Source organism: Nannospalax galili, unplaced genomic scaffold (assembly GCF_000622305.1).
Source record: "Nannospalax galili isolate Female #2095 unplaced genomic scaffold, S.galili_v1.0 scaffold375, whole genome shotgun sequence".
Lineage (NCBI taxonomy): Eukaryota > Metazoa > Chordata > Mammalia > Rodentia > Spalacidae > Nannospalax > Nannospalax galili.
Genome location: NW_008337054.1, coordinates 154,514 through 167,511, shown reverse-complemented (window position 1 = coordinate 167,511; position 12,998 = coordinate 154,514).

The following is a 12,998-nucleotide window of genomic DNA, read 5'->3' as shown; positions in this document are numbered from 1 at the left end:
GACAAAGGTACCGGGAGTCGGCGGGGGCCGCCAGTGGGTGGATCCTGGGGACAGGATCGCGGGCCGCGCGTGGGAGCCGGGAGAGCGGCGCTGAGCTTTCCGTGGGGTCTGCCGCGCGTGGGAGCCGGGAAGCCCGGGTGCTGACCCCGCCGTGGGCTCTGTCGCGCGTGGGAACCGGGAAGCTTCGGGTCCGGGCTCCTGGCTCACCGCATCTCCTGCGGCCCGAGGTCAGGCTTCACTTAGAGTTGTCTTAGGGATTTAGGTGTGGCGTTTCCGGTAGATTTGGGGCTCAGGACGGGAAGTGAAGCACGATTTAACCCCAAAGGACTTGAATTTCGTAAAGCTGGCCAAGAATGTTTCCTCCCTGAAAGTGCAGTGAGAGGGTTCACGTGGTGGTAATGAGATCCATTGTGTGTGTGTGTGTGTGTGTGTGTGTGTGTGTGTGTGTGTGTGTGCGTCGCGGGGGGGTGAGATTTTTTCTCGCAAACCCCCCTTTTGTTGTGTGTGTGTGTGTGTGTGTGTGTGTGTGTGTGTGTGTGTGCCACTTGGGGGTATGAAATTTTGTCGCAAAGTCACCACTTGTTAGGTGTGTGACTTTGGGAAACTCACATCTCTAAGCCTTAGTTTTTAAAACTGGAAGCACACAGAACCTGGAAGTATTGTGGAAACCCAGTGGAATGCTTGGCTTGGGGCTTTTTGTCTAGACATCCTTCCTGTGAACCTGTTGACTGATGGTTGTGGTTCGTGATAAGGTGATTCGAGATCAATGTGAGTGGAAAGAAGGAGAGAAATGAACACATCTGGGTGCAAGGTTGTCTCGTTTTCTGATTGACAATGAGTGACGGTTTCTCACCTTTAAAATGGCTGTTCCATGAGTAGCAGGGATGTTTAAATTCCTGTCAGCCCTAGTGTGTGCTTAGCATATGATAAGAGATTTTTTTTTTCTTTAAATTAAGCATACAGAGGCCAGTGACATGACTCAGCCAGTGAGGGCTCTTGCCACCAAGCCTGGTAACTTGAATTTGATGCCCAGTTCCACCTTGTGGAACTGACTCTCACAAGCTGTCCTCCGATTTCCACACCTCTCACTTCCCCAAATAAATATTGAAAAAACTAGGAATAGGCTGGGCGTAGTGGTACATGTCTTTAATCTGTGAGGCCAGCCTAAGGATGGTCTACATAGCAGTTTCTGACCAGCTGGGGCTACATAGTGAGACATTGTCCCCCAAATCAACAAAAAAAAGGAAAATAAAAATTGGGATACAGATTATAATTGGAAGAGTGTTTTGTCCTCTCATTGGTGAGTGGGGAGGGAGAACAGAAGAACAGTTGAGGAGTCTAGACCAATGGTGATTAAAAAAGAACTAACACTACGAAAATGCTAGGTATGGTGACACACACCTGTAATCTCAGCCCTCTGGAGACTGAGGCAGTAGGATCATTAGTTCCAGGTCAGCCTGGCTATTCAGAGAATTTGAGGCCAGCCTGGGATACAGGACAAAAAAATTCTATATTAAAAAAAAGAAGCTTATTTATTAATTCCTTGTTTATCTATGGTGGCTGCAAATATTAACCTTAGCCTTCTCTTCAGTCCATCAGTGTTTTCAAAGACGTACATATTCCACACAAGAGCCAATTGCTTGTGATATAACTCAACCTGACAACAGGGCACTTCTAATTTCCAAAGTCCTCCATCCTATATGGAGAAGATTCTGGTGCCTTCTGTGAAATATGCATGTGCTCAGAGCAGGATAACACTCACAATTTCAAGACCAGCAACTGGAGGTCCACCCAAGTACCCATCACCCAGCTGAAGAGTAGAACAGTCACTCTTCCCCTTCGAATCACTGTTCTGGATTTGTGTTAATCTTCCCCTTGCTTTTAAATGAAAAGCTCTGCAAAAGGTAAGTTTCCAAACAAGCATTTCCAAAATAACCTAGAGCATTCTCAAGTTAAAAGCAAGATATTAAGAGGAAAATGGAAACCACAAAAACTGTCTGAGTGTTGAGTGGCCCAGCCCCTCTTGTTAAGGTTTCTCCTGATCTTATAGTCCATGGTTTCCTTGGTGTGGACTCCCAGGGTGTGTTTGGTCTGTGCAGGGGAGACCCTGTCTCTTCCAGCATAGTTGGAGGCTCTAATTTAAAGGCTTTACTTGAGTCCCTAAGAATTGAGAAAACAGTAATTTGCGTGTGTTTCAGAAAAAAAAGGTTTGTTTTTTCTTTAAAAAAACAAAACAAAACAAATTATCCAGGGAGGATTGTGTGGGCTTCAAAGGATTAAGCTGACTGCAAGTGGCCTTGCAAAATGTTTAACCCAGATTCTTCTTTTCCTTCTTATATTTCTTGTTGTAGTCTTTAAGTTATTTTTTCAGGATCACACGCAGCTTTCATCAGTTGGTCTTGTACAACTCCTGAAAAATAGTTCACAGGAACAGAAAAATTATATCTATTTATTTATTTATAAACAGGGTGCTGCTATGTAGCTGTGGCTAGCCTGGTACTCATTATGTAGCCCTCACATTCATGGCGATCCTCCTGCCTTAGCAACCTGAGTACTAAGATTACAAATGTGCATCAGCACGCCTGGCTTGTGTTATTTTTTAAATAACCACAGTTACAGGATGTGTGTGCTTTATATTCCTTCTCAAATCTCGGAAGCAGATTGGACACCACCCCCCTCATTTCCTGTTCCACATTATTTTTTCCACAGTATACTTTATTACAGCAAGCTCTGAGAGTCCAAGTTTGCAAAGATAGGGATGTAATGGAATCTAATGCTGAAGTTGGGTTCAGTACTGTGCTCAGTATGCTCTGTTGGCACTGAAATTGTCAAATGTCAAATGAAATTGTCAACTAAATCGCTCCTATGCAATACGGAGTACCCAGTCAAAGGATACAAAACAGCACTTCAACCTGGAAGACACTATACTAACTGACATGTAGACACTGTATAATTTTAGTTTTGTGACACCACACCTAGAATATTCAAATTTATAGGAACAGAAAACAGACTGTAGTTAGTGGTGGAAAGGGGAGGGCATAATGAGAACTTATGGACTATGTGAACCGAATATTATTTCAAAATAATTTTTGTTTTGTTTTGTTTTTGAGACAAGGTCTCCCTGTAGCCCCAGCCAGTCTGGAACTCACTATGTAGACCAGATTAGCCTTAAACTCATAGAGATCTGCTTGCCTCTGTTTCCAGCATGCTGGGATTAAAGGTGTGGACCACCATATCTGGCTCAAAATAAAATTTAAGAGTAAAAATTTTTGTTCTTGATGTCCCACTACTGGACAGTGCCCCTGCACTGAAGTCAGGGACAGTGCAGGGTAACCAGAGAACCTGGGACCACATCACCTACCTACTACCCCTCTACCTCCTTCTCACTGCAGTCAGAGGGAAGAGGTGTAAGAGCTGGGTTCTCTCTTAAAGTGCCTGTGGTATTTACTGTTGAACTTCTGTACAAAGCTGAGAGTTGGCTTTCAAATCTCTCACTAAAATAGGAAAATTGGCCTGGTAGGATTTCCCAGTGGATAAAGATGCTTGCTGCCAAGACTGAGGACCTGAGTTTGATCCCCAGGACCCACATGGGATGAGAGAACTGATTCCTGCAAGTTGTCCTCTGAAGAGAGAGAGAGAGAGAGAGAGAGAGAGAGAGAGAGAGAGACTGTAATAAAGAAAAATTGTTTTAAAAATATTTATTATTTTTATTTTATGAGTGTATTGCCTCCATGTGTTTTAGTGTACCTGTGTCATACAATGCCTGTGGAAATCAGAAGAAGGCATCGGATCCCCTGGAACTGTAGTTACAGATAGTTGTTAGCCACTATGTGTGTCTGGGAATTGAACCCAGATCCTCTGCAAGAGCAATGCTCTTAATCGCTGAGCCATCTCTCTAGACCCAAGAAAACAAAAATTTTAAATATATTTTTTAATGTGTACTGCCTGCATGTATGTAAGCGTACCCATGTCATGTAATGCCAAGGAGGTCAGAAGAGGGCTGAGGATTCCCCTGGAACTAGAGTTAAGGATGGTTTGTAGCCGCCATGTGGGTGCTGGGAATCGAACCTGGGTCCTCTGCAAGAGCAGTCAGTGCTCTTAACCACTGAGCCGTCTCTCCAGCCCCCCCCAAGAAAAAAATTTTAAGGAACATTTAACCTAGGATTCATCTGTGAACTACACCTTCTAATAATTCACATGCTCTAAGCAAGCTTGAAATTATGTATCCGTATTTGAGCAATGCTCATATGTATAACATATGTATTTTTGAAGGGGAAGAACTGCTCTAAGCAAGCCTGAAATTATGTATCAGTATTTGAGCAATGCTCATATATATAGCATATGTATATTTGAGGGGGTGAAATCTTCCCTCGGATTCTTAAAAAATTCCCTAGCTCAAAACAGGCTAATGGGTCTTAGGGAGCTCTGCCTACTCCACAGAGGCTCCTTCACATAGGTGTCTTAGCCTAGCTCCTTTCTAAGCTCAGGTCTCAAACAAGGTGGTTCTTTTCCCTCAGAGCCTCTAGTCATTCACCTGGGTCCTAAAACCCTGGACCCCAATCCTCAAGGACCAGAAGCCCCACAGTGAACCATTGTGGGGTCCCTAATGGGGCAAATAGGACAACACTCAAGCCGTGCAGGAATTGTCTCCTCAGCTGCTGTCTCTCTGCCTCCCCTCCTCAGGCTCCAGAGAAATACAATGTAAATAATAATACTTGAGGTACACAGCTGTGGAGAGATATGTGAAGATGGCACTAATGACTGGAAAAAAAAAAGCAAAAAACTTATTCGCCCTCTGGTGCTGGGGATTGAACCCAGAACCTCTACGTGTGCTAGGCAAGTGCTCGTCTACTGATCTAGCCCCTGAAGTTAAGTAAATTCTGCCCCAAGGAGGGAAAATTTAATTCCAAGGCTGCCTTTTGGTTTATTCTTTGTTTCTAATGTATTTTAATATGTCATACGGTATATTCTGCCTTGTTCAGCATCCAACAATTTAAGGAAGCTATCGCATTTGCATATTGCTAGAATATTAAATAGTTGGAATTTACTGAATACCTAAGGTATTACAGTTACTAAGACTTAAAAAAAAAAAAAACTGCAATGCAACCTCTACACCTAAGGCTCACGGAACATAGAACAGGGGTAAAGAGGTCACTAATGAATCTCTCAGTTCTCATTAATGAAGCTCCCTCATGCAATAGAGGACCAGGAACACAAAAGGTCACAAATGGCCAAGGCATAGAGATTAAGAGTCTGCAGAATGCTGGTTCTTGGACAGGACTCCTGTATTAAACTTCATACAGCCAGCGCTCAGGGAGCATTTCAGAAGAGGGAGCAGAAAGATTGTAAGCCAGGGAGGAAGTGCACAACAATATGGTAATAGAGTCCTACAAGCTCCTGGGACCCTACTAATATGAATCTACAGCAATGGTGTCAGTGAACACAAGTCCCATGAAAACTCAAGCAGAAGAAAGAAAAACAAACAAACAAACAAAAAACCAGCATAGAACTGGGAAAATGGACAGCAGACCCCAATCTCCCAGGTGAGGGAGAGCTGATCTTCCTAAAGCAAAAGACTCTAGATAGGCTGACTCGACCTCAGTGGATGAACTTGTACTGAGGAACATCTGGGGTCACTAACTTGACACAATAGGCCTTAACACAGATGACAATGTATGAATTCCAGGGAGGGGGTGCTGGGAGGGTGCCAGTGTGGACAGGGTATAAAGAGGATTAGGATTGATTGAGATGTTCTGTATGAAATACACAAAAATTCAATAAAAACAAATTTTTAAAAATTCATCCAAAGTGGCAAAAAATGGAAACTTGCAAGCTTTTTTTGCACATGATTCTTCAATATTTGTATTTATATCAGAAAACTTTAATAAATCATAGCTAAACTCTTCTGCCCACACATATATTCTGCTAAAGTATGTTGTGTGCTGCAACAAGTAGTTCCAGAACTCAGTGGCTTGATCCAGACAAAGTTTATCCAGTAAAGTTACCAGCTCGTACAAAATCCAAATCGGTATTTTGGGCAGCTCTTCATATTAGTCAGGAATCAAGGCTCTTCCTTCTTTGCGATGCTGCCATCTTCAGTTTGTGGTCTCCAGTCACCCCAAGGCAGAAGACAGAATGACAGAGGCACACCACAATGGCTTTCTCCACCAGCCGGGGAAGCATCACTCTCCTCACATTCAGATGGCCAGAGCCAGCCACATGGTGCCACCTGATTTCAAGGAGTCCTGGCCTGGGCAGCTACTGTGCTGGGTGAATAACCGTCTTCTATAAACATCACTTTGGAGACTGAAACAGGATTGAGAATTCAAAGCCAGCCTAGGCAGTGAAGTGAGACCCTATCTCAGAAAAGCCCCAAAGCACAAGAACCCCAAATAGGCCAGTCTATTTACTGGCCAATTAAGTGTAATTGTCTTCATATATTTCTCATTTCACACACACATGCACGCATCTGCCTTCACAGTGTAGGGTATGGATGAGACCTTCATACAGGAAATGATAGTATTGTAATTGCTCATAAGCAAATAAAGTGGGATTAAACCATCTAGGTTCAAACATTTATTAGTGAATGATGCATATTTAATTTTTGCAGTCATATCATGTAGAGAATTGTATATATGAGAAAGATGAGTAGAGAGAGAGAGATTAGTAAAGGATAGCATACATGCTTAAACGGCTTCATAAATGTTATCACAGTTTTAACTTACTTAAGGCTGCTGACAGCAGGATGATGTGAGACTTGTTTCACTTCAAAAAAGTCCTTACCATGAATCACAGGATGTATGTGTTATTTTTACTTATTTGCTTTTCTGGGAAACTAAAGTTATAAATTTGGGTCCTTCTTAGTTGTGTGAAGTAAATTTGTTCTGAGGAGGGCATCATTTATCTGTATCCAGCATCTGACAGTTATACAATATCCAGCACCTGGCAGTTACACATGGGACATACTGAGGGGTTCAAAGATCATGTAAAAGACTCCAATACCCAATTAGTCACAGAGAAACCTTAATGATGTGCACTAAGCACAGTATTTTCAGTTATTTGTTAATAGTTGGGGTTGTGCTGCTCTACCAAAGAAAAAGGTTTAAATAATTAAAATTTGAAATCCTTTTTTGAGATGGGATCTCTTGTTAATGTAAGCCAGCCTCTAACCAATGGACTCAACCCTCAGCCTCCTGAGTAGCTGGGACTATAGGCATGTGTCACTCTGCCAGCTAATTTTGCTGTTTTTTGGTTAGGTTTTAAAATTTTTCTTTTTTCTTTTTTCCTTTTGAGATGAGTGCCAGGCCAGCTGGGGCTGCAGGTAGACCCTGCCTCAAAAAGACAAAAGAAAGAAAGAAAGAAAGAAAGAAAGAAAGAAAGAAAGAAAGTTTTGAAGCCAGGCATAGTGGCACATACCTATAATTCAAGTATTTAGGAAGTGAAAACAGGAGGATTTGTGAGAGCCAGGCCAATCTAGGATGAGAGGAGAGAGAGAGAGAGAGAGAGAGAGAGAGAGAGAGAGAGAGAGAGAGAGAACATCATATTATGGTGCTCCTGTATATGTGTAGGGTCAGATAAAATAACTTTGCCTTTTCTTCAGTTAATTCTCAGCTAGAAATGCTGAGGAGAAAAAAAGACATAAACAGAGAAAAGAAACAGAAGTTCAGTTGCATGCATATTTTATATATGCATGGGAGAAAACTCAGGGAATAGTAATACAGAATGGTGACTTAGAACTCTGGTGTACCTTCAATAAAAAGCAGGATGTTTATAGACAGGTGGCAACACAAAGGAAAAGAACCTTAATAGTAAAGTTCTTAATAGTAAAGGCTCAGTGCAGTTTCGTTGTTTTGTTTTGTTTGTAAGACTAAGCCTCACTATATAGTCCTGACTGTCCTGTAACTCACTATGTAGACTGGGCTGGCCTTGAACTCACAGAGCTCCACTGCCTCAGCCTCCCTAGAACTACCACACCTAGCCCTTAGCATAATTTTTAAATGTAGATTCCTCTGGTGTCATCTCTTAGCTTATAAGAATCTAAAGCTTTCCTGTAAAAGAGGGCAGGAGAGACCCACTGTAAATTTATAGCATGGTTTATGCAAATAGAGGGCAGAGAGAGTTTTTCTTGCTTGACGTTTCAATTGCCTTCAGCTCAAATAGTTCCTATGCCAGAATGACATATTTTAGGGTGGCAGACTCTGTTCACCTTCCCTGGAATTAAAGGCATGCTAGATCTGGGGCTGGGATGGTGGTTCAAGTGGTACAGCACATACCTAACTTACTCCAGGCCCTAGGTTCAAAGGCGGTCAGGGTAGACTAGATCAAAGGGTCAGCAGTTATAGCTATCAGACAGATGTAGCTTCCTACTTGTAATAGTTTGTCCAGCAGCTCTGCATAATTCTTCTGTTTCAAGGAGCACTGATACCTTGCCTACTTGATAAGAGAGCATGGAATCAAGAGGTGAATGCCCAGTGGTCTTATTTGTCAGCATTGGAACATAGCAGTGGATTTGTCCTTTAAATCACTCACTTCCTGAATTGCTTCACCAAATCTATGGGAAAATTGGTACTGGGGCTTTCCAGACTGTGATTGATTTCTGCTGGAGTTTGACATGCCTCTGGATGTTAAAAATAAGCAAGTTAAAGCCAAAATTAGCACGATGGCCTGGGCTAGCTGATTCTTTAAAATCAATGTGAGAACCCAGGCATGGTGGCTCATGCCTTTAATCCCAGCATGCAGGAAGCAGAGGCAGGTGGATCTCTGTGAATTCAAGGCAGGCCTGGTCTACATAGTGAGTTCCAGGCCAGCTGGAGCTACAGGGAGACCCTGTCTCAAAAAGACAAAAAAAAAGTAAAATAAAATAAAATAAAGGTGAGGGGGCTGGAGAGATGGCTCAGTGGTTAAGAGCACTAGCTGCTTTTGCAGAGGACCCAGGTTCAGTTCCCAGCACCCACATGGCAACTAACTGTCCATAACTCCAGTTCCAGGGGAATTTGGCACCCTCTTCTGACTTCCCAGGGCAGCGCATGAAAACAGGTGCACTTACATACATGTAGGTATTACACTCATACACGTAAAATAAAAATAAATAAAATATTTTTTAAATTAAAAAAAATTTAAAACGAAGGTGAGTGAGGGTTGGGCATGTAGTTTAGGAAGCCCTGGGTTTGATCTCTTACAAGGGCATAAACCAGGCAGGTGTGGTGGCTCACACCTAGCACTGAGAGATGGAGGAGGATCACTTCAAGATCATCCTCAGCCACACGAGTTGGGAAAAGTCTGATACATGAGACCTTGTCTCAGCAATTAAACTAAATCTAATTTTAAAATAAAAAGGTGAAAGTTAATAGCAGGAGTTATATAAGAAGAATAACCTAGACTAGAGGTACTTTACAGGCAAAAGATGCTTGCTTAGTTGCAATATCTTTAAGTTCCAGAATGCACTTTCCTGTTTTCTTTTTGAAGAGCTGTAAAACTGGTAATGAATAATAGCGACCCCTCCTGGTGCCTGCTGGGTTTTTATACTATGTGGAAAAAAGTGAGATGTAAGAACCACCCCCAGAAAAAAAATAGAAAAAACAAAACCAGGCCTAGAAAGGTGGCTCAGTGGTTAAGAGCATTGACTGCTCTTGCAGAGAACCTGGGTTCAGTTCCCAGCACCCACATGGCAGTTAATAACTGTCTGTGGAACTCCAGTTCCAGGGGATCCAACACCCTCTCTGGCCTCCTAGGGCATGGCATACACATGGTGCACTTACATACACGCAGGTTAAACATTCATGCATATAAAATAAAAATAAATTTAAAAACCTGAAAACGCAAAAGAGCATACAAACCTGAAAAATCAAAGAACTTCACACTTTTAGTACTTTAAATGATTCCTGCTATTCAAAAGCTCAGTTTCAAAGCTGAGGAGCTGGACTGAGGGAGTAGCTTAGTGGGGTATTTGCTGAGCATCCATGACTTCTCTCCCCAGCTTCACAAAAAGTGACTGAGACTCTGATGATTTGCAGCACTTTGCAACTCCTCTATACTGCTGAAATAAAATCTGATGTTTGGTTGGATGTAAGTCATGGCATTTTGTACATTGAAACATAAATAAATATTATCATCCGATAAAAGACTTACAGTTAAGTAGATACCTTCCTGTTGGGAAACGTACAGGGAAATCATTAAAAAAAATGCTTGTTCATAGGGATATAAAGGATCCCAAGTAAGATTATCAAATGATTCAGGTAATAAACTCCCTTTGACCCATGATATTCAATATATGATTAAAATGACCAGAGTTCAAAGACTATCCCCCTCCTGGAGCCCATCATTGTTAGAAACTTAGGAATACCTTTGTGGAATAAATTCCCAAAAGCTCTCTAAATAAACAACTGCCTTCTATTGTTATTTAAATGGTAGCTGTAGAGCCTTCCCATCCTCTCCTTCAAAATGTGCACAGGCGTAATTTATCTCTGGATACTGGAATTTCTTTCCTTTACTAACTCCTGGAGAAGCCATTGGAAGAAAGTAAACCTTGTATCCTCAAAAAGACTGAGGTGCTAAAAGCAGCCCTTGTACCTTTAGAAAGATGGATATGCTCAAACCCACTTGTCTAGATGCTTAGTGGGTCTTTTTAAATCCTAATTGACATATTTTTATTCTTCCTGTGGTGAAGAACACTGTACTTAAAATTTTACTGGCTGTCTTAAAAGAGACTAAGTTTAAGCCGGGCGTGGTGGTATACACTTTAATTAAAGCACTTGGAAAGCAGAGGCTGGCAGATCTCTGTGAATTCAAGGCCAACAAGAGCTACATAGGGAGACCCTGTCTCAAAAAAGAACAAAACAAAACAAAATCCATATTTTTGTGTGTCTGAAATAAAATATGAAATATTGTATCTTATTTTGCCCTAGGACTCTATGCTACTTTTTACCCTCCTCTACCTTCTGAAATTCCCTTACTATCAAGAACATTTACATTAAGAATAAAAGAATAAATCTTAAGAGATACTTAGGGTATCAATATTCCAGTTATATAAGGCATATTTTTCTTAAAACAAAAAATATTTTATTTATTTTTATTTTATGTGTATGAGTATATTGCTTACATGTATGTAAGCACACTCATGTCATGCAATGCCTGAGGAAGTCAAAAGAGGTAGTCCAATCCCCTGGAACTAGAGTTATGGATGGTTGTTAGCCACCATGTGGGTGCTGGGAATCGAACCTGGGTTCTCTGCAAGAGCAGCCAGTGCAACCATTGAGCCATTTCTCCATCCCTGTCAGGCATATTTCTTATTAGCATTAATGAAGGTTGTGTTAAAAAACTGGGCATGGTGGCACATGCCTTTAATCCTGGCACTTGGGTGGCAGAGGTAGACAGATCTCTATGAGATCAAGGCCAGCCTGGTCTATATAGTGAGTTCCAGGCCAGCTGGGGCTACAGAGACACCCTGTCTCAAAAAAAAGGAAGGAAAGATGTATTCAGTGACAGCATATTCCTCAAACCTTCGCAAACAAAAGCTACATTCTGCCTGATAGCTTTTGATTAAACAAGCAACCTCAGAGCTATTAGGGTATTTATGTGAGGGATATTTTTCTGGGGCCTGACTCCACAGAATAAATGAAGGTCAGGAGGATTGCTCTACTGGAATCAGGGAGGTGAACTACTCCACTCTTCTCTGAAAGATAATTAAAAAAAAAAAAACCCAGAACTTTTTTTGAGGCTTCACTTGCTTTCAGCCTTTTTGGTTAGTGTTTAGTAATGTATCTGAGAAGCCAGGTCTTCACATTCAAACCTGGCTGAATCGCCTCTCTTGAAAATGAGCAATAAAGATGCTCTTTACGGGAAATTTGTTCCATGAAAGCCTGGCAGACTTTAAAGAGAGAGAGCAGAGCTAGTTACCAGCAAGGCATGGGTCTGATTTCCTGTCTGAGGGTAGCCTTTGTACCCTCTGCCAACTACCTCTCCTGCTTCTGTGGCTGGGCTTTCCCTTTTCTTAGAAAGGTGATCACTGGCCTAATGTTTTAGACTGGTCCTCATTGATTACCCCCTTGTTCCCATGGATTTGAGTCACATTGAGTGATATTGTTTTTGCTTAACAAACTTCCACCTAGTCAACAAACAGAACTTTACCAGAAGGCTTTCTAGTCTAGTTCCAGTCTGTCCCCACCAAGAACTGCAGGCTGTTGCTTTGCAAGGTTTCTCAGTCACACCCAGAGCTTGCTGATTGAGGCTAGTCTCCATAGCAAGCTTGCTCTGGAGAGCCTTGGTCTGCACATTTGAAGACTGAACTTACAGGTGGGCCACCATGCCCACCCAGTCCTTACAGGTGCTCTGGGGATCCAAGGCCCTCATCCTTGTGTAGCAAGTGCTTTAACTGTGAAGCCATCTCCCTAGCACTTGATGGAATTTCACTTTATTTTATTTTTATTTTTTAATTAATTTATTTTTGTTTGTGTATGAGTGTTTTGTCTGCTGTATGTAAATGTACCCATGTCTGCAATGCCCATAGAGGCTAGAAGAGGGTGTCGGATTCCCTGGAACTAGAGTTATGGGTAGTTATTAGCTGCCATGTGGGTGCTGGGAACTGAGTCTGAGTCTTCTTCAAGATCTATCCAGATGATAATTTCTTCATTTAAAAAAATCCCAATCACTTTCCTCATTTATGTTGATAAATTCTCTGTGATCCAGGTGAACATCTAGGGTCTTCAAGGTCTTCAAGTGATGATAGTGTCAACATTCCCATAGTCAGGTATTTCTTTTGTTCTTTAAATTTTTTAAAAAAATATTTATGTATTCAGGGAAAGGCTGATATGTGCATGTGTCATAGTGAGCATGTGGAAGTCAGAGGACAGCTTGCAGGAGTCAGTTCACTCCTTGTCCCATGTGGATCCCAGGGATGGAACTCAGGTTGTCAGACTTGACTGCAGATGCCTTCATCTCACTGAACTCTCAGCTACTTGTATAACCCTGTACATTCTATTCAGTTTTCCCATTCAAAGCAA